The following is a 20,897-nucleotide window of genomic DNA, read 5'->3' as shown; positions in this document are numbered from 1 at the left end:
TCATGGTCTCTTGCTTTCATTTCTGTTTTATTATTTTTTTTTTAATTGCAGCAACATTTGTTTACAACATTGTATCTGATTTAGAGACAGAGGATCACACTGTTTTGTAATTTTTAATTGTGTACTCATATTGGTTATAATTCTACCAGTGGGATATTTTTAGGGGCTGAATTTGAGCATGTGTTTTCCTAGGGAAGATTTTTGTTGTTTCATTCAGTTATCTGTGGGCACTATAAATTAGGCATTAGAGTATGACCCATGTTAAATTGTAAGTTTCTATTTGCAATTTAACAAGGCAAGTATTGATCAACTTTTACAATATATGTGAAGACTATCCTGTGGTCCTGTGCTAAAAACAAACAAACAAACACCTTTCACCCTTTTAGGGTCCCAGAAAATATTCTTTGCTCTTGCTTACCCTTTCCAGAAGGCATATTTTTTGTATGAGGTAATCTTACCTCTGTCCCCTTCCTTCCTAATGCCACCCCCACTTTCACCCAGTCCAAGGCTGTTTCTCCAGCGCCCTCTACAGGCGAAAGCTCTAACCCTTCTGGATTCACGCAGGCATCCAACCTACTTAGCCATTTCAGTTCTCTGTTGGTCTCATGTTCTTGATTTCAGTAGATTTCCTTTTCATTCCTACAGATTTTTGTAACAATTTGAAACTAATTTAAAATAATAAAATTATTTTATAACAAATACAGACTATCTAACACATCTGTATGTCAGGCTACCTAATATGCCACATTATCAAAATGGCATCTTGGAATAGAGTAGAAATCTGGCTAATTTCAAGAATTGTATAGGAGAAAAATGATTATCTTGCAATAGTTTGAAAATAGTCCTAATCAGCCTTAGTATTTTCCTATATTGATCCCAATATTTGAAAGCAAAATGGGAAGATATGGCTTTATACCTCATTTATTGGCAGATTGTTCTCAGAAAGGTATAAATAGAGAATGGTTTTATTGTGTTCTGTCATGGACTTTACCCAGACCCCACTGAATCTCTTTTCCCATCACTTGATATCTTAAGTAGATTTTATAACTTTCTAGCTGTCTTTTTCAATTAAATGTTTCAATCTCAATTCTATCTAAATCTCTTTTTCTCCCTGGCCTTCCAGTGAGACTTCGCCTATGGGTCCAAGCACTGTGTGGGAAGGGGGCACAGCCTGCTCGTTCATCCCCCTCTGAATCCCAAAGAAGGGAGAAAAATGGAAAAAAGTAGAAAATGTCACTTTTCTTGGTGAGTGAGCACACCATCTTCTCTCTCTTAGTTTTGTCAGATATATGTGGAAGGTGTGAATGAGCTGATTTTCTCTGGAGATCATGTGAGTTCCTTAGAAAGACTGTGGGAAACCCCCAAATCACAGCTTCTTAATGAGGGAGACCCAGCTCTTGCTTGACCATTTCTTTCTCTCCCAGCCCATATGTTTGTGCTCTCCAAACACAGTCTCCTTGGTGTGTTTCCTGAGTGTGTGAAACAGTAATCTTGTTAACTTGAAGCCTCTTGTTTTCAAATCTGAGTTACCAACTTCAGTGCAGTAACAAAAAAATGTCCAATTTAATGTCTTTCACATTGTTTTATTTTAGCAGAACAGGAAGGACCTCTTCATTCAAGTGGGTCCTTGTGGTCAGTTCTGGTGCTGCATTTAAGGGAGATGCTGAAAATCAAATTTCCCCCATCACTTCTTTGCCCCATTCAAATTAGATAAATTAAGGTTGTCAGATAAACTAATGGTAAGAAAATCAGAAGTCTCTCCAGGGATGAGATATTCACTGGAGTATTGAACATGCTTAAACTGGAGAATAAAAGACTCAGTGATTATATGATAACTATCTTTAAATAGATGATGGATTTTCAAATAGCATAGTGATTTAAACTTCTGCACTGGGATGTTACAAGGAAATTAATTTATTCTAAGAATTTCTCAAAATTAGAACTTTCTAAAGGAGAAATTGACTATTCAGGAGGTGGTGAGATCCTTATTATTGAAAATATTTAACCATTATTTGAATACCATTTGGTACGGTTGGTAAGGGGCTTGAGCAATAATTGTAAATCATGAGTTGATTTTCAATATTTCTTTCAATCTTTTGGTTCTTATACTCAAGAAGATGACAGGATAGTCAACCATCTTAGCCTATATTTACAAGGAGTCAGAATATTTGCGAGATCAACACTGATCTAGATTTTGATTTTCAACTTTTTAGCTTTCTGTTGAAAAACACAATGTTTGAAATCCTCCTTTATAATGTTGTAAGAACGCACAACATTTTAATGTGTGTCTAGCATTTAGCTAGAATGTTGATGTATTTAAAGAGACAATATATGGTTTTTAGGAAGAACACATGTCTATTATTTAGGGTACCATTTCACCAATATCAAGAGCATTATTCACAGTCAAAAATTTTTATTGACTAAGACTCAAAATTCAGGTAATTTGACGGTTTGAAAAAGAACATTGAAAATTATTGCTCTTTCAATATATTCTATTCCTGGAATATTAGTGTTTCAATGCTGACTGCTATGAAGCAGATTGTAATTAAAATTCCACTGAGTTTTTTTTAACCTGAAAAAGTTGTTTCAAAGGTTAGTAAGTGTTAGAGAAAAATCATAGGCAAAATTTTTGAGAATGGAGAGCATATAATGTACACGTATGTTGTTGAAATGCTATAGTAATTAAAATAGTATAGTACGGATATAAAATAGATTAATAGATTGGTGGGTAGGAATAGCTGATCCCCAAAGTAGACTCTGGCATATAAGAGAATTGAATATATATTTTAAGGAAGCATCATAAATCAGAAAGGTTGCACATATTTAATTAGCCATGCAAGAAAGAAAAAACAGACTTAGAGCTACATTTCATGCTACATATTTCAAAATATATCCTGTTAAAATATTGTTAATAGAGCCACAACAAAACCTAGATTAAAATAGAATATTTAAAATTTAAGGATTAGGAAGACTTTTAAATTAAAATGTGGTTGAAGAAATAACAGAGAGAAGAAAAATATCTTGATTATGTAGAAATGTAAAACATCAAAAAATTTATACAATTAAAAAAACTGGTGAAAAGCAATTGGCAACACATGATAAAGTAGCATTTATGTTCTTTACCAAATAGAGCTCATTCAAATTCACAAGAAAAAGTATTACATGTACATGACAGGAGACAGCAACACACCATTCACAAAAGAGGAAAATCAAATGGCAAATAAACATATGGGAAAATGCTCAGCCTCATTAAAAATTGTGAATTAAAATGAGGTGTAATTTTACCTTCTTACATATCAAAGATTTAATTGTTTTGAATACTAATCATGCTGATGAGAAAGCAGAGGAAAGCAATTTAGTAATGTGTCAAGTGCTTTAAAATGTCAGTATTCTTTGGTCTTGTGATTTCCATTCCAGAATCTGTCAAGAAAATAAGACAAAGCAGAGCAAAAGTTTCATATTTTAGCAGAACATAAAAAAATCATAAAATTTTTAAATAAAGAAATTAGGCAATAGTTCAGTAAATTACAGCATCTCCATGTTAAGTAATATTGTGATACCAGAAAGGTCATATTTATGAGCAATTTTTAATAAGATGGAAAAATGCTTATATTATAATGATAAGCTAAAAGATGAAAGTATTTAATTCCCTACAATATGTTTCACAAAAAAGACTACAAAATAGGGCCATTGAAATATTAGCAAAAAAAGTGCCATCAGTATGAAGGATAAAACCACTATCCTTTGGACCATGTTAGATAAACACAGCCAAAATTCTTATTCTTTGGCTCTGTTTTTTCTCAACACCATGTGGCTTACCATCCTTCTGTTAACTCATAATTTCCTCAGTCAGATGATAACAAATTTAATTTGATAACTTCTTTCTTTTCATTAGTGGTATCAGCAGGTAACCTGGATTACCTTGGGACATTTTGGCCTCTTAATCAGATATGGGAATCTCTTTGGATTTTGAGAACACATTTGTAAACAGATCTAGATAAAGTTCTTCAGTTGATTGCTGTTGTTTTTTAAAAGTTGTAGGGGCCTCCCCTGGTGGCTCAGTGGTTGAGCGCTGGGCTGCGAGACTACCCGCAGCCTCTGCAGTGCCAGTTTGTTCCCTGGCCACCAGCGAGAGTCCCACAAAAAAAAAAAAAAAAAGGTGAGACTAAAGCCTCATTTGCACTAACTACACTATTCTCTTTCGTCGTTCTACTTAGTCACCTAAACTTTATTTCCCCTTTTGTTGTTATACTGCCATATTGAGCTATTTGAGGGACTGCACGTGTGAGAGGACATCTTCAAGCACTCTGACCCAGTTTAGAATCTTGGTCTTGTAAGCAGGAATCCATTGTTGGTAAGGAACCAGAGACCTAAATGTAAGATAACTTTGAAAGAAATCACCTAATCATGCTAAATATATTTCGGTTCTTATACCCAGATTAATTACATTTCAGTGGATTAAAGTAACATGCAGGTGTGATTTGTGATTACAATAATCTTTGTGAAATCATGAAGAATAAGACCTGTAAAATGAAAGTGGACATGAACAGATGTCCTGGCTAAGTATGATGCATATATCCCTGGCAAAATGTTAGGGGGGATTAGTAAACAAAAGTTTATTGCACTTGGAAAGGACATAGTGATTACCAGAAATCAGCATGAGTTTATTAAGAAAATGACACAGCAAAATAACCTCATGGTTCTTAGGATTAGGGAAATGGAAGCAGGTCATTGACAGGACAGGAAATGGTTCAAAAAAGATGCACAGAATGGAATGCTATTTAGCTATAAAAAAGATGAATTCTTACCATTTGTGACAACATAGATGGAATGGGAAAGGATTATGCTAAGTGAAATAAGTCAAAAGGAGAAAAACAAACACTGGATGATTTTACTTACCCCCCATGGAAACAAAGAAAAGGATTAGACAAATCCAAACCAAAACAAACCCTTCGAATCTAACTGACGAACTGAGGCTACCAGAGCTGGTGAAGGGATGGGGACAAATGGTGGAGAAGGCCATTGAATTGTGATGGAGAATTACTAGTGTTTTGGTGATGGGTGCTATGGTGACACATATTTAAAGAGATGTGAACTTATACTCCTAAAACCCAGGGTGTTGTAAACCAACATTACTTCATTGAAAAAGTACTTACATACACACACAGACATACAGACATGCTGACATAGACACAAAAGGCACTGTCCTAATTGCATGAGTAGAATTTCAGAATCTGGCAAGATTTGTATCGTGTTCCCTCTGAGATGGTACAGAGACTTGGTACCTAATTGCTTTTGTGTCTAGCCATGGATTTGCAGAGGTTACTCAACCTCAGCACTGTTGACATTTTGTGTTGGATAATTCCTTATTGTGTGAGGGTTGTGCATTGTAGGATGTTTACCAACATACCTGGCATCTACATAACTTATGACAGCAAAAGTATCTGCAGACATTACCAAATGTCCCCTAGGGGGCAAAATCACCCCAATTGTGAACCTCTTATTTAGGAGGATCTCTGACTGCATGATTCTTACTAGAAGGAATAGAATTCTGCCTAAGATATGTGCTCTACCGGAGGGAAGGTGTTGCACAGAGATGGAGATTCTAAAGTACAGACGTGACTTCCCTTAGATCATATGGTTAGTTTGTGCTTGCTGTGCTCTTCGAGGTTTGTCCAGTATGTCTCTCTGGAATAACTGGACCTGAGCCTTCTTTTCATTTTAGTAGTGAGATTGGTGTTACTAGCTAGCCCCGTCCATCAGAGACTTCTTTGGTGGCGTCTGTGATTTACCCATAAGACTCTAAGAGTCGTGACCAGGTTATCTTTGGTAAGTTCACAGAAGGTATCACTTAGATGAGTGATTTGCAGATATCCAAATAATCTATTACAGACCAGTGCCACTATGCTATAAAGAAGGCTCCATGGAAGGAGGGCTGGGCCTCCAAGAGTCCCACTCGGGGACTTGAGGTTGACTCAGTTCAGAGCTTCTCCTAAGTAAGTGGCTTATAATGGGGCAGAGAGGGGTGGTGGTGGGGATTTTGCCCTCTAGTACCAGCAGCTGTTGGAGACCAACGAGTATTCAGGTTACATTTAAAGTGACTGAGAGTTTGAGATGATTTGGAGTCTAAAGATTTATGGGCTTCTAATCACAAGACATCCTGGGGTCTGCCTCAATCTAAGATTACCCAATTCCACCCTGAATAGAGAAAGTGAATCAAACTATCCTGGGAAAACTATCATAACTATAGGACCTGGTGCATTAAGGTGGGACTGGGGTTAGGTTGCTGTAACAAAGAGACCCAAAAGTATAGTGACTAAATATATTTCTCCCCTGTATAACAAGGTTGGTAGGAAGTTCTGTCCCATGTAGTCATCCAGTGACTTGATTCCCTCTGCCTTGTTTTTCTACCAACTTTGCTGGAGACTCCAGTCTCTGTCAGTCAGGAAACAGTGATAATGTGGTTGCTGTTACCTGCATACTCAAAAATCTGGCTGTTTAAAGAATAAGCTCTCCATAGGAAAAGCAAATAAAGCACTCTGCGGGGGGTGGGTGGGTGGGGGAGGCTGGTTTTACTCTATAATCTTCTGCTGACATCTGGAAAAATCAACAAAGCTTCAGCACCCAAGACTGCGGAATGGTAAATGTGTTAAGAGGGTAGAGCTCATATTAAGTGTTCTTACTACAAGAAAAACAAACAAACAAACAAACAAAATGCAGAAGGGGTATCAACTATTAGAAAGAAAATTCCAGAGAAAAGAGTGGAATATTTAAAGGAAATGCTGCACTGCCAGTGCTCCGTGTGGTATGAGAAACACATGCCTGAAAATACACAAACTTGGAGGGCTCTGATTTGAAAAATGGATCATAGGGGTTTTGACTTTGAATGCGAATGCATAAAATTCCCTAATTTATTTAAGTAGCATATTCTTTTTTATGTCTGTGCTAGACTAATGTATGATTAAACTCTATTCTGAGTAAGTCCGGAAGCACTTTGAGTGATATGAACACATTGAGACTATCAAAAATATATGCAATACTGGGTTTGACTTTCTATGCAGTTGGCTATTTTACAACTCTGTAGGGACAGAAGTTTGTCAGTTAACATCTAGTAGCAAAGCAGATAATTTCTGTCCATTGGAACAGATAAGCCCATGATTAAGGATATAGCTTTATCTGACAATAATTTGTTAAAAAATTTAATCCAACAACCTATTCATTCACTCTGATATACCTCATTATTCAAAAGCTCTTTGAACTAGTCTTAACATCTTACTGGTAAATTCAATAACTAGTGAGTTAAATAAAATCTTTGACACGTGGTTGTTTGAAATTTGCCTCAGAGTGTTGTTCTTTAAACTCTTGAAAATGGTCCTTTAAGTGAGTCACAGTTCACTTGATGACATTTCACTAGTGGCACTGCAAGTAAAGGAATGGCTCCCTATAGGTGGCAGGCTGGACCACTGCAACATCTACTTGTCTCTCATCAGTGAGCCAGTTAAAGAACATTGGTGAGATGAAACCACAAGTGTTGTGGGCATGACTATCTCAAAACATTTTGATGGAGCTTTAATTTGGAAACCCCTGCAGTAGGTGTTTGTCATGCCTGTTTCTTCCCTTTGGGAAACTTCCTGTCTGTGATCTCTTATAGAATATCAAGCTGTTTTCTCACTAGAGCAGCTATACAGGGCAGCTACTTGCTTCCTCAATCTCCTTGGAAGCTGGGACACAGGTATGTGACATGCTGCTCTAGACTAAGTTGGGGTCTGGTGCTTCAAGGAAGCAGTACCTCAGGGATCTGATCTGAATTATAGAATTAAACCTAAAAACAAGAAAAAAGAAGGTACAGTCTTGGCAATTGGTGTGTGTATCAAGGGAAAGTAGCTGAATTTCAAACAGAGAAAACTAACTCTGGTGATAAAATGGACTTGGGCTTCTGCAGGCAATTTGCAGTTCACCCACAAACCACGAGGCTGGGGTCAGATGCCACCAGCATATTTTACTGAATTGAACAATGTGAGTCCTCTCTTTTATTGGACCACAGGCTAAGGTTCTGAGGTTTGGTCAAAGCCAGAAATGCTGCATTATTATGGAACAGGGATATGGGACAACATAAATAAATCCAGAATCTCCAGGATCTTTCTACTATAAACAAATAATCGAGCTTCATGCTGCCATCCCTGGAAAAATAATAACTAGCTTCTAAGAGGAAAATATTTCTAGGAAGAACAGGCATATTAGAAAATACAATTTGCAGAGAGAACAACAAACATACACTTCAGGGACCATAAAACCTTCTGTATAATAAATGCAGTTTAATAAAAAAAGGCAAATTAAATTATACTAACAGAATTAAGATAGTCACTTCTCTTGCTGCAGAAATGACAAAAGCCATATGTATAAATACACTGCTTATCTTTGCGTAATATTAATGTGTATGGTCCTGGGCAAAAGCACACATAAACTATTGCATTTTTTTGTTTTTAAATCATAACCATTAGCAACTATAGGTGTCTCTCATATTCAAATGTTTGTTCATCCAGTATCATTTTTTTTCAGAGCATCTATTTTTCTAGTCACAGGGAAAGCATGACAAAGGCTGGACAAATCATGTACAAATGTACAAATCATGATACATTTGAGCAACTGAAAGCAGTTTTTGAAGAGTGGAGATCATAAAGGGCTGCAGATAGGCAAGGGCCTGATGATACCGTTGTTTTAGATTGCGTTAGAGAAATTATACATTATAACATGTGCATTCAGGAGTCATTGACATACTTTGAGTAAGACATGAAGAACATGTTTTTGGATTTTAGGGAAGATCACAGTTGTCACATGAGGAAAGCATAGGAAGGGCCAAGTTGTGGGTACATCAATACCATGTAGGAGGTATTGCAGGAGCTCGAGGAAGGGAATGAAGCAATAGCAGGAAGTAGTCAAGGGAAATTTAGGCAGTGAACTTAACAGGAATTGGTTATGTAAGTGTGTATTTGGGGGAAAGGAGTCTTCCTTCAATTGACTTGAGCAACATGGTAACTGGGGTTTCAATCTCAATTATAAATTACACAGGAAAAATAGTATGGGGGTATATACACTAGTTATGTTGAGTTCCAGGTGCCCAAAGGGTGCTGGATGCATGAATCACAGAGCAGATGTCAGCTGAAGACAGGAGATTTGTGGTCATCGAGGCTGAAACCAAGGATTGATGTCTGGGAAAATCTTGAGGAACAGCAAGCATAAGGGCTGTGGACCCCACAAAGAAGACTGAGAATTAGGAGACAAATCAGGATTGTATATGTCTTGGAGAGGAAAGAATGATTCAGGAAGGGGGCATCCAGTCAACAGTGGGCAGAGATGCAGACAATGAATTGAGCAATTAGGTGCTTCCTGTTGTTTTTAGTTGTTTCTGGGAAAAAGAGTTATGTTACTTATTGTATAAGGCTGTTATCCTCTTCATTGTCTTCTTCCTCTAACCCTTTCTTTCAGAACTCCTTCATCTATTTTTTCTTTTTTTAGATTTATTATTATTTTTTAATTTATACAATAGCTGGGGTACAGGCTAGAGGCGCGGGAGGGTAAGAGGATTCACCAGCAACAGAGTGGGGAGCAGAATAGGCAGACATACTAAAGACACTGCTGAGGGGAGCAGCGGGCAAGACAGGAGAGGTCTGCCACACCATGTGGGTTTCTCCCTGGCTGGCCGGGAATCGAACCCACACTGCAGAGGCTGCAGACAGCTTCACAGCGCTGTGCCCAACCTGCTGCGCCACCGGGGAGGCCCTTTTTTTCTTTTTTTAATTATTTAAAATTTTTTTTACATCATTGTTCATTTTTAAACAATATTTGCTTCTCCCCCACCCCCTCAGGTGTAGTCCCCACAGAGTTTTCTTCCCCAATGCACCTGTGCACCATCACCTCAGTCCCCTGTGCTTCTCCCTCTCCCACCTCCTCCCCTGTGGTATGTCTCTGATTTATAATTGTCCGTTTTTGCTTTGTTGTGTTTTGTACTGTTATTATATTTTTACACTGATGTCTTATTTGGTTACACTATATTCCTGCTATAAGTGAAACCATCTGATATTTTTCTTTTTTCTTCTGGCTTATTTCACTGAGCATAATTCCTTCTAGTTCCATCCACGTTGCTGTGAATGGCATGACAAATAGGATAGTTAAAAATCCAACACCTTCTTCACTCGTGATTTCTTTTTGTGGAAGCATTTCTCTTAAGTATCCAAGACAGTCTTTCCCACCAAGATCAATCATCCCTACTTTCAGGAGGTGAGTGGTCCAGGATAGGTCTTGAGGGAATGCAGGAATGTGTGAATCACCGAAGAATTTGTAGAAAAAGGAAGAGCCCTATTGTACAATTCTAAATGGGAGGGATCAAGGGATTCAGGCATCAAGTTTTGGGGGAGAAAGAATATTTGAGTGATCACAGAGAAAAGAGATGAGATAAAATGGAAAGATGGGTGTGATTACAAGTCAGGCAACTGAATAGATGCAAAAAATAAAACAATCATTTAAGAAGTTTAGATTTGGGGGGAAAGTTAAGTTTTTGGTATGGTGGAAGCAGAAAAATCTTGAGCTTTAAAGGTGCTTGTATGATGGGGTTGGAGGGGTGACATACAACTGAAGAGATATGAGCCTATTCCCCTAAACCATTCATGGCATTGCAAGCCAGTGTTACCCCAATAAAGAAAAAAAAAAGAAAGAAAATAAAAGGAAATCTTGAGCCTTGAAGGTCACCCTGGTGTCCGTAGTTGGGTAGACCCGTGCACTTTCAGTCCCTTAGGACCCTGACTAAAACGTGTCCTCTCATCTGTTTGATCTTTTCTATCAGGACTATTCTCTGCCTTATTTTCAATTTATTTATTCAGCAGATATCTGTCGAACATTTCTAATGCATTAAGAGTAAATATGGAAAGACTATATTCCTAACTCCAAATTTTTAAAAGTAAAAATTGAGAGGCTCATGAACTTGCCTTCGGGTTTGTGGTGTCAACTGTTATAGAGGCGTTAGGTGCAGGTTCTGCTGAAGCTCTGAAGAGAGGACACTTGAATCTAACCAGGTCATTAGGGAGACTTGACAGAGGAACAAACTTCTGTTACTCTTTCTGTGACTCCTCCTTGAATCATCAGAGAGATTTTAAATGTGTAAAGGATCTTAAAATTCTTTTTTTCCTAAAATTCAGTGGAAGCAATATTGTGATAGACATTAAACACCCAAATCAGTGTGAGATACTGTCAGAAGCAAACTCTACAAAAGCAAAGCCCAAAAGCAGTTCCAGAACTATTGCAACTTGTAAGCACCCCAGTGGACTTTGAGAATACAAAAAATTAGAGAAAAGAAAGAGAAGGGAGGTTTTTATCAGCAGAACCCTCTCCTGGGGGAGAATTGTTGCTTTTTGTGAGTTGCCAGTCCTCTTCCTCACAGGGAGAAGGGAGCATGGAGGAGCCATGTTCTAATTCTGGGTCTCAGGAGAGGGCAATTTCGAAAAGTCATTTGGAGAGTGAGCTGTAACATACCTGAGGGGAACCACAGTTGGATGGGTCATAGGCTAATCCTGGCTCATACCTGGGAATGCTAAGGAGGCCAGTGAGGGCTGGATAAGGTGGTCACTTGATCCCAGCCAGTGCCTGGGTAGGAGAATATGAGTGTTTCTATATGTGGGTCAGGCAGAGAGAGAGAGGAGCTGAAACTATTTTAGGCCTGGGATAGGCAGCTTTCACAAATGGCCTTCAGTGATCCCCAGCTCCTGGGATTTATGTCCTTGTGTAATCTCCTGTTGCATGTGGGCTGGATCTAACGACTTTTTTTAATGAATGACAAATGTGATGGGATGCCTCTTCTGTGACTAGGTTACAGAAGAATGTGACTTCTGTCTTGCTGGGTTCTTTCTACTGCCTTCCCAGTTTTGCACATGTTCATGAAGCAAATTGCCATCTTGGAGAGGCCCACAAGACACAGAACTGAAGGCAACTGCCAGTCCAAAGCTCCTCCCCTGTTCAATAGTCCACAAGGAACTGAATTCTGACAATTTGTGAGTAAAGTAGGAGGCAGTTCCTTCCCAGAGGAGCCCTCAGATGACTGTGGCCTCAGCATCGCGAGGCCCCCTGAAGCAGAGGACACAGAGAAGCCAGATGGGGAGTCCTGACCTATAGAGACCAGGAGATAATAATTGTGTGTTGTTTTAAGTCATGTAATTTTGGGGTCATTTGTTATGCTGCAGTAGATAACTAATCACAAACTCCTACAGGATATCCTCCAAAGGATAACCTATGGAAAGAGCAGACTCCAACAGTAAGAGCCTATACAGGCTAGACCACAGGGCAGCCAGGGATAGAGAAGGAGCTGTAACCAGGACAGAAAGCATCATTCTCATCAAGGAGGCCAGGAAGAGGAGCCTCAGTGAGCTCTTAGAAATGTCCATGAGAGAAATGATGGACTGGGATACAGACAGGGTCCAGTGGGAGCAAAGCAGTCTGAGGAGGACACTGGTTCTCTTCCTTCCTTCACCCCTCATACTATCCCAGAAAAAAAATGAAGTTTCTTGAGAAAGAATGAGAGACAGAGAGCTCCCAGGAGAAGGCAAATAGGACATAACTAATCTGACCAAATAGAGAAAAAAGAGAAAACACTTGCACAGTTACAGACAGTATTTTTAATGTAGAAAATTAATAATAAGGAAATTCAGTTGCAACCACAAAATCACCTGCTAACCCATTTGCTAAAATAAAATTTCCTCAGAACACCAGTGCTAATTCAATCCTCAAATGAGTGCTGGGGTGACAAATGACCCTCTGTGTTGTGGAAGTTGGCAGATTCAGACCTTCTGGAAAAAGGAACGATAGCCAATCCCAAACCTGGGCCCTTTCCAAAAAGAAATCTGTGTCTTCTGGCAGAAGGCCAAATTATCCAACCTGGGATCTACATGCAGGATTTTGTCTTATTCACTTCTATGGCATATTGCCTAAGGTGAGGGCATGAGAAAATGTGTATTTGGTTAAAGTTTCAGATGAATGAAGGTTTACACCGACAGATCAAAACCTCTGCTTATTCTAACTTCATAAAGATTTAGCTGGTTAAGAGGTCATCTATTGCTAAAGGAATAAAATGTTTAATAATAGGAGAACCTATTTTCCCAAACAAGTTTGGATGGTGAGTGGACTGTCATCAATGTTCTCTCTCTTCTCCATCAGGATTGTACTTCCTGCCTCCCTGAGGTGAGACGCAGTCACATGGCTCACTTTATCCTATGAAATATGAAGGAAAGTGCCATGTGTCTCTACTGGGTGGAAACTTTGTTTTCTTCTACCCTGATCCTAGCAAGTTTCTTGACATTAGCTACCCCATTGATCTGGGCACCCAATGAGGACCAGCAGGAAGAGCCCCACCAACCCTAGGTGATGCCGTAGCACTAACTTTGTTGTTTTAAGCCACTAAAACTCTTTGGGGCTGCTTTGTCCTTTGACTAAAGCAAAAGTAGCAATTCCTGAAAACTCCATCATATAATATAAACAATACAGTTCCACTTTGGTGGTGGGCATGGTGTGATAACTTGTATTTGCAGAGGTGTAAACCTACAGACCCCTAGAAAATATAGTGTTTAAAATCAACATTACAAAAACAAACATTTTTAAAAAGCCAAGAGAAATATAGTCCCACAAAAACATTAAATGTGTTATATTATAATTAGAAGTTCCATGTGTAATCAAGGACTAAGCAACAAATAAATCTAACAACATACATAACTTAGTTGTTATGAAAGCAGACATCTTGCTTTAATGTTGGCAGCTTTGACCACTGAGGATCGCGCCAGACTCCGATGGATAACGGGAGGATAGTGTTTCCTCTTGGCTCTTCCCTTTGACCCATGGAGGGAGAGAGACGGCCAGATGAACGGGGTGACGCCCAGGCTGAGGAGCCGCTGGCCGTTTCCCGAGGGCAGCCCCACAGGTCCTGGAGGCCAGTCAAGATGGCTGCCGCCGCAAGGGCTGCTGGGTAGTCGGCCAGCCCTGGCGGAGTGTGGAAGCGCGGTCCTGGGGCCTCCATCACCAACCTGGCGGAGGTGGAGCCATGGCCCTTCAAACAGGGACCCCCAAACCGACAGGGGCTGTGACCTCAAACCCTTAACTGAGCTGAAGGAGGACAAGTATGGGCGGGAGCTCAGAGAGACTCAGCTCCTGAAAGCTGCTCCAGCGGCCTACGCGGCTCCGGCGTTAGAAGCGCCAGTGATGAGCAAACTCGCCTCCGTGATGATGGAAGGAGGAAACAAAGCACTGGCCCGCTCCCTCGTGACGGGCTCTGGAAGGTGTGAGAAAGGAGCGATGTGAGAAGTAGGCAGAGGTCCAGGCGCCGGCGGGCACAGCCCCGACCCCGTCTTCTCCCAAGCCCTCAAAAACTGTGCCGCCCTCCAGGGTGGCCGCTGCTGCCGGGTGCGCGTGCCCTGTCAGCCCGGCGCCGCCGCTTGCTGGCCGCCAAGTGGGGGATCACTGAGAGCTGACACCAGAGAAGCTGTCGCCGGAGCGGATGGAGGCTTTTCACAGCCAGGACCCGTGGGTAAGAGGAAGCACGGCCTGCACAGATGGCCAAGGCCAGCAGTGCCTCGGTCCACTGGCGCTGGTGGTAGAGTGGGGTAGTTGCTCCCCCAGGCCTCGGGCCCTCTGCAGCAGGGATACCCCGGGAGTTCTGCCACCTTGATGGGTCAAAGAAGCGGTTCCCTGTTAGGGGGGACTGTCTGCCCTGGAGCAACGTGTTTCTTGCTCATTAGTCTTTCTTTGGGGGCTAGCATTCGCTCTTCTTGCCCCATCTCCTTACAAAGAGGAACCTAGTGCCTTGGATTTCCACCAAGAATCCCAGGGAGGTGGGGGGCACCCTGTTTTTTCTTGCTTTGGCTTGGTGTATAGGCGCTAGGAGAGGTAGTAGTTTTAGTAACAGACAAGATTTATTAGAAGAATTTACCCTGAACTGGCATGGCACTAATGTGGTCTGCCATTCATTAAAACCTGCCTGAGGAAAATAAAAATAAAGTTGGCAGCTTTAATTGGAAAATACTGGCTTTGGAAAGACACTGACAAATGGACATAGTTTTTATCAACAGAGCGGTGGTGGTTCAGCCACAGCTCCTTTGACCAGATTACATAGTAACTCTGGCACAGACTGAGCCCAGGTAATATAAAGGGATTGAGGGTCTGCATATCTGTCCTGTGCCTCTCTCCCTCTGTGAATGCATGTATAGTATGTACATTTATATTTATTTATCCATGTAACTACTGATACAGCTTTTTTGGCTGCTTGGAGAGATCACTGGCTTTAGAGCCCTTAGAGAAGACACGTTAAAAGGGGATGAACTTGAGGGGTAGAAAAAAGGCGGAAGATAGACTAAATGTTCTATAAAAGGCTGGAGATGCAAAGGGGCTGTGGTTGAGTCACAAATCCGAAGGCCTTAAGGGCACTAGGCTTTGCGTTCTTCAGGGATGAGGGACATATTTTTCTGTATCTGCCTCCCATGCATCTGGTACTTTGTAGAAGGGTACCCACTATTATTTTTTTTTAATGAATGACTGACTCGGTGATTATGTGAAAGACAAGGCTTAAAATGAGAACTAGCATATGTTTTAGAAGAAAAAAAAGACAAAAGAACAACTGTGACTGAGGAAGGCTTTGGGAGGCCAGGCAGAAAAACAGGGAAGCCTTGAAGGGAAGGTGCTTGGAGGACTTGTCTCCTGACCCAAGCTAAACCCCAATCTTTTGTGCTCTCTGGGAAGGGCTCTGAGCTGAGCTGGTAGAAGTCTACTCAACATAGGTGAGTCTGGTGATACTGAACATGTGTCTGAACTTATCCTCAGATGGAGATGAGAAACAACTCCCTCTGCTCTACCTCCCTCACAGGGAGGTTGAGGCTAACAGGAAGTCTGTGTGAGAGAGCTCTGCAGACTCCCAACACTGGCCCCGGTGTAGGCAATCCCACCATCAGGTGATGTAGCCAAGGCAGGGTAGCCCTGCACCCACCGTCGGCATGTTGGGCCATGGCAGAAACTTCAGGCCAGATTCCTAGAGCCTCTTAGGACTGGAAGTGGTTTCCAAAAGATCAACAAACAATCTCGTAACAGAAAAACTCGGTTCTTTAGACCAGTTTCCGAGTCCCAGGACAGCAGCAGCACTGCTAGTTTTCTGGTGATTATTAGATTAAGAAAGGTGTTCGTGAAGGAAAGGTCAGTAGGGTTCTGCCCTCACCCAGGAGCCAAATCCAGCCTCAGGGTTGTTTTATTTGGACTGAGTTTGCTGATTGTAACAACCAGCGCCGGATGTCTTATAAACAGTTAGCCTGGCAGTTTGATGGACGAGCGTAACATTTGGGTATCATCGACTTTGCTGCTATGAAAGACAGGTGATGATTTTTGACAGAAACAGTCAGTGGCAGTGTGGAAAGAGAGGCGCCAGAGCGCTGAGGCTCACACTGTTGAGAGGTGTGGGGTCAGATCCAAGGGCATTTGCGATGAGGCCCAACAGCCTGGGTGACACATTCCTGATATGAACACTGGGTGAAACTTTAGGACACACCATGTATATTAGAAAATGTTTGAAGTGCCGAATCTGAGTGAAACAAAGAGAAAAGGGAGGCAAGTTCCGTTGTGACAATAATAAAATCAACAGGCCAGCCTTGAACTTGGGACTCACTTGGATGCACAATTTTTTTTTTTTTTATGTTTTGTGTCCTATTTTATTTCTTAAATTTTAAATTGATTTCTAATTCACATGCCATAAACTGCACCACCATTAAAATGTACAGGTCAGTGGTTTTTGGTATATTTGCAGTATGTGCAACCATCGCCACTTTCTAATTCCACAAATTTTCATCACCCCAAAAGGAAATCTGGTGCACATTAACAGTCACCCCCAGTCCCCTCCCTCTCTACCCCCCAAGCTTCTGGCATCCACTCATCTACTTTCTGCTTTCATGAATGTGCCTATTCTGGACATTTCATATAAATGGGATCACACAATATGTGGTCTTTTATGTTTGCATAGTATGAGATTTTTGAGGTTCATCCATGTAGGAGCTTTTTTCAATACTTCATTGTTTTTATAAGCAAATAATATTCCATTGTATGGCTATACCTCTCATTCATCAGTTGATGGACATTTGGGTTGTTTCTACTTTTTGGCTGTTGTGAATATCTGTGCACTGTCATGTGCTGTCATGTTTCATTTCTCTTGGGAGAGAAATTAGGGTGTATCTGCTAACCCTGTGTAACTTATGGAGGAACGTACCTTAGATTTTTAAATGAACCAGGTGAATGTCAGTGTATCACCTTGCCTCTGTAAAACACCCTGGATTCGTCGTTGGAAGGAGCTGGTGCCTACTAGTAGAGAATCATGTAGGCCAGGTGGTTTGAGTAATGGTGGAAGCGGCCTCTTCTGATGTCCGTGTCTCTGACAGCAGCAGAGATGCTGGTTTAGAAAGGAGGCAGACACATGCTGTGGCTGAGGACCGCTATTTCTGTTAACCAGGACTGCCTGTTGGTAGGAGCCAACGATTTGACAGCTGAAGTGACTGATTATCCTGTTTTTCCCCTTCGTATGAGGTTGTCCAGAGAAATACATACCCACTTACACTGTACCCACACACTGTGAGGTTGCTCTAAAGTACAAGGAATGTGCTCTGAAGTAACACCTGAGGGTGGTTTTCTAGAACTTGGTAGGTTAGACTAAGGAACAAGGCACACATGTCAAACAGACAATTTTGATCAAATGCCAAATTTGTGGTACAGATTATAGGGTTTCTAGCAAATAGAGCTTGCAGAATAGGCTGTGGCTCTTATGTGGGGATCCTACCTTCTCAGATGCTACAAGAGGAGAGACAGGAGGCTAAGTAAGTTCTGGTTGCACATAACGTAATTCATCTTGCCATGGAAGAGCATCTAGTGTGCCTCCTTTTCCTCCCCCACGCATTGTTTGGCACAAAAGTTGTAAGACAGATGAATCCTGTGGGGCAAGAGGGGATTTGTTGGGGTCACAGGGTAATCATGAGCAAAAGGGTCTGGAAGACATATGGGTCTTGTTCTAATGTTCTAGGGAGAGTGATGAGTCACCTGGGCAAATCACCCAACCTTCTAGATTCTGGCCATGACAAGATGGGTTTTCTGGACACCAGATGCCTCTGTGATTTGATTTCTTTCTGGTTTGAGATTCACGTGGAATGATTTAAAAAATTGCTGTGGGCTGAACAGTCTTTCTGTTCTTTCCTACAGCTGAATCTGGGTACATGGAGATGAAGCTGAATCAGTGTTTTTTCTACACTTAATTCAATTCAGCACAGCAGGATCTGGATGAGGTAAGAGATCAGGAAGCAAAGGAACCCAGGGTGAACGTGAGAAAGGAAAGTTCTGGTTCAGCTTAAAGTTAAACCAACACCAGAGGTAGACAAGGCCTTATTCAAATCAACATTTTGTTTCTGAATCAGAAGCGTAGACATTTTTGGTAACAGAAAGAGGAGGCATTTGAACTGCTTGAGGGAGTTTTGTTCTAAGGGTCATATTTTAATTTCCTAGAAATCCGAGTTCCTATCATTTCCCTAAAGTACACAGGGAGTCAGGGTTTGGACTTAATAGTCATCACTGATCAATTTAATACTATGTTAACAGTGGTACAGCAATTTTATAAACAAGGGGGGAAAATACCAGAGTTCTTTGAATTTAATAACACACAGTAGTGTAAAGCAGATGCACTCTATAGCAGTGTTCAAGGCCAGATTTATATGGCATAGAGAATATTTTTAAGTTGGTCAAAGCCAACACGTTTGAATATAAATGAATTTGGCATAAACCTTGAGAAGGGTAGAACTGTAGGGATGGACACCCAGCATGTTGGAGATTCTTTTTGGGGTGGCCACTAAGTCACTAGAATTTGAGGACCCCATTGAACGTCTGGAATAGTCTTTGAAAATCAAATGCAGGAGCTAATATTTTATGAGAGCTTATTCTGTGTGGCAGGCACTGTTTGGAGTGTTTCACATGTACCTCACATCCTGTAATCCTCAAGGCAATTTTATAGGCATGATGACTTCAAGTTACTAATGTGTGTGTGTGTGTGTGTGTGTGTGTGAGTGTGAGAAAGAGAGAGAGACAGAGAGAGAAAAAGAGGAGAGGGGAATAGAAGAGGAAGTGAAAAAAAGGTGATGAAGTAAATGGAGAAAAGAATACAAAGACCTAATCTGAATCAAAGTAAATAGGATTCTTTTTACTATTCCTGCAACTTTTCTACTGATTTGAAATTACACCAGAATTAACACTCCTATTAAGAAGATGATATTATTTCCATCCTAGAAATGAGAAAACTGAAAGTGGTTTAAATAACTTGCTTTTGGTGGAGCCAGGATTCCAGATAGATGTTCAGGTAGATTGACAGGGTGAGGGGGATATAGAGATAGAAACACTGTTAATTTGTTATTTTGTTCTTTGTTCCTCCAGAAGCATAGTTTTGATTTTGCCCCTAAACTCAGCCAAGCTTGGGCCTCTCAAGTGGAGGTGCAAAGCAGGAACTGGGAGGAACCTAAGAATATCATAGGACCCAGTGTTTCCCATAGTGTGGTCCATGGCCTGCTCTTGGCCCATGTATCATTACTTGTTCATAAAGAGATAAGTGAGGGTCATCATAGAAAACTCATAGCGAGGGCCTCCCTGGTGGCGCAAGGGTTTGGGACTCAACCTATGACACTATCCACAGCCACTGTGGCACAAGTTTGATCCCTGGCCAGGGAGATACCCACATGGTGCGGGAGACCTCTCCTGACTTGCCTGCTACTCCCCTAAGCAGTGTGTTTTGGTCATTCTCCCTGTTCTGTTCCCTACTCTGTCTCTGGTGAATCCTCTCACCCCCCACACCTCAGGCCTGTACCCCAGTTCTTGTATGCATGGATGAATAAATCTTTAAAAAAAAAAAAAGAAAATTCATAGTGATTTGACATTGCTACAACATCCAAACATTGTGAATTTTCCTGGCAATTCATTTTATTGTTTGTCATAAGGGACCAGTTCCCAACAGATTGAGGCACGGGGGACTGTAGAAGAAAGGGGAAAAAGTTTTGCTTTTTCACCATAGATAGTTTGAAAAGCACTGGCGTAGTCATACTGTCTTTCTTGACAGCTGAGAAAACCAAGACTCAGAGAAATGAAGAGCTGTTCAAAGGGCTTATGGTTAGTCAGTGAGAGGGCAGGAATTGGGGTCCTTTTTTGCGGGCTCTGGTGCACATCTCTGAGGGTGCCATTTCCTTTGTGCCTTCGTGCAATCAGGCAGTGCTAAGCACAGCCCAGGGCCCCTCTCTCTAGCTTCAAGGTGCCCCCTGGCACCAAAATAGGAGTCAGGACTCAGCTAAAAAACTGTCATATTGTGTCATTTTGGGGTATTCAGACTTTGGGCTGTAGGGGAGAGGAGACCTCTCTGGAAACATTACCTCCGAAATCTCATTGTTCTCTGCCTCCTCTACTCTCTTGCCTGTTACTATGTAGAAAAGATTGATCACTGGTAAGAATAAATTAGAATCCAGGTTATTAGGAATATTTCCCAAGGATATAGCACCTCTTTAATCCCAAAGAAGTTCATAAATTGTCCAGCTGTGCCAGAGGCATGTGGTTGCAGGGAGTGGAAGCCAACTGGCATTCTTAGTGGAACAAATGGAAAGTGTGGGCTATGGAGGCCAAAGGGAATTCTTCACCTTAATTAAAGAACTCTGCAAAAAGAAAATGTAGGTAGAGTAGGCAAGACCTGGCCTCTGACTTTATTAAATGAGCCCTGCTTAATTAGAACTTAGTTAACACAAATAGGAAAGAATCGAAGGTAAAGTCCACTGAACTTGGTCCAGTGTAGGAATTGAAACCCTAAAAGTCCTCTTCCT

At 41.1% G+C, this 20,897-nt stretch overlaps 2 long non-coding RNA genes across 2 annotated transcripts in view; both read left to right on the top strand.

Moving 5' to 3' along the window:
- The window catches only part of LOC129146841 (uncharacterized), an 89,350-nt gene extending 88,117 nt beyond the window's left edge, over positions 1-1,233 (top strand). The window contains exon 3 of the long non-coding RNA XR_008554110.1: positions 1,124-1,233. This is a non-coding gene — a long non-coding RNA (uncharacterized LOC129146841). The remainder of the gene's footprint in view (positions 1-1,123) is intronic.
- Positions 1,234-14,471: 13,238 nt separating this feature from the next.
- The window catches only part of LOC129146840 (uncharacterized), a 55,451-nt gene continuing 49,025 nt past the window's right edge, over positions 14,472-20,897 (top strand). The window contains exons 1-2 of the long non-coding RNA XR_008554109.1: positions 14,472-14,560; positions 18,256-18,338. This is a non-coding gene — a long non-coding RNA (uncharacterized LOC129146840). The remainder of the gene's footprint in view (positions 14,561-18,255; positions 18,339-20,897) is intronic.

The sequence above is a fragment of the Talpa occidentalis genome, unplaced genomic scaffold (genome assembly GCF_014898055.3).
Source record: "Talpa occidentalis isolate TD23 unplaced genomic scaffold, MPIMG_talOcc4v2.1 talOcc4.5, whole genome shotgun sequence".
Taxonomy (NCBI): Eukaryota; Metazoa; Chordata; class Mammalia; order Eulipotyphla; family Talpidae; genus Talpa; species Talpa occidentalis.
This window is presented reverse-complemented; position numbering and strand designations above follow the sequence as displayed.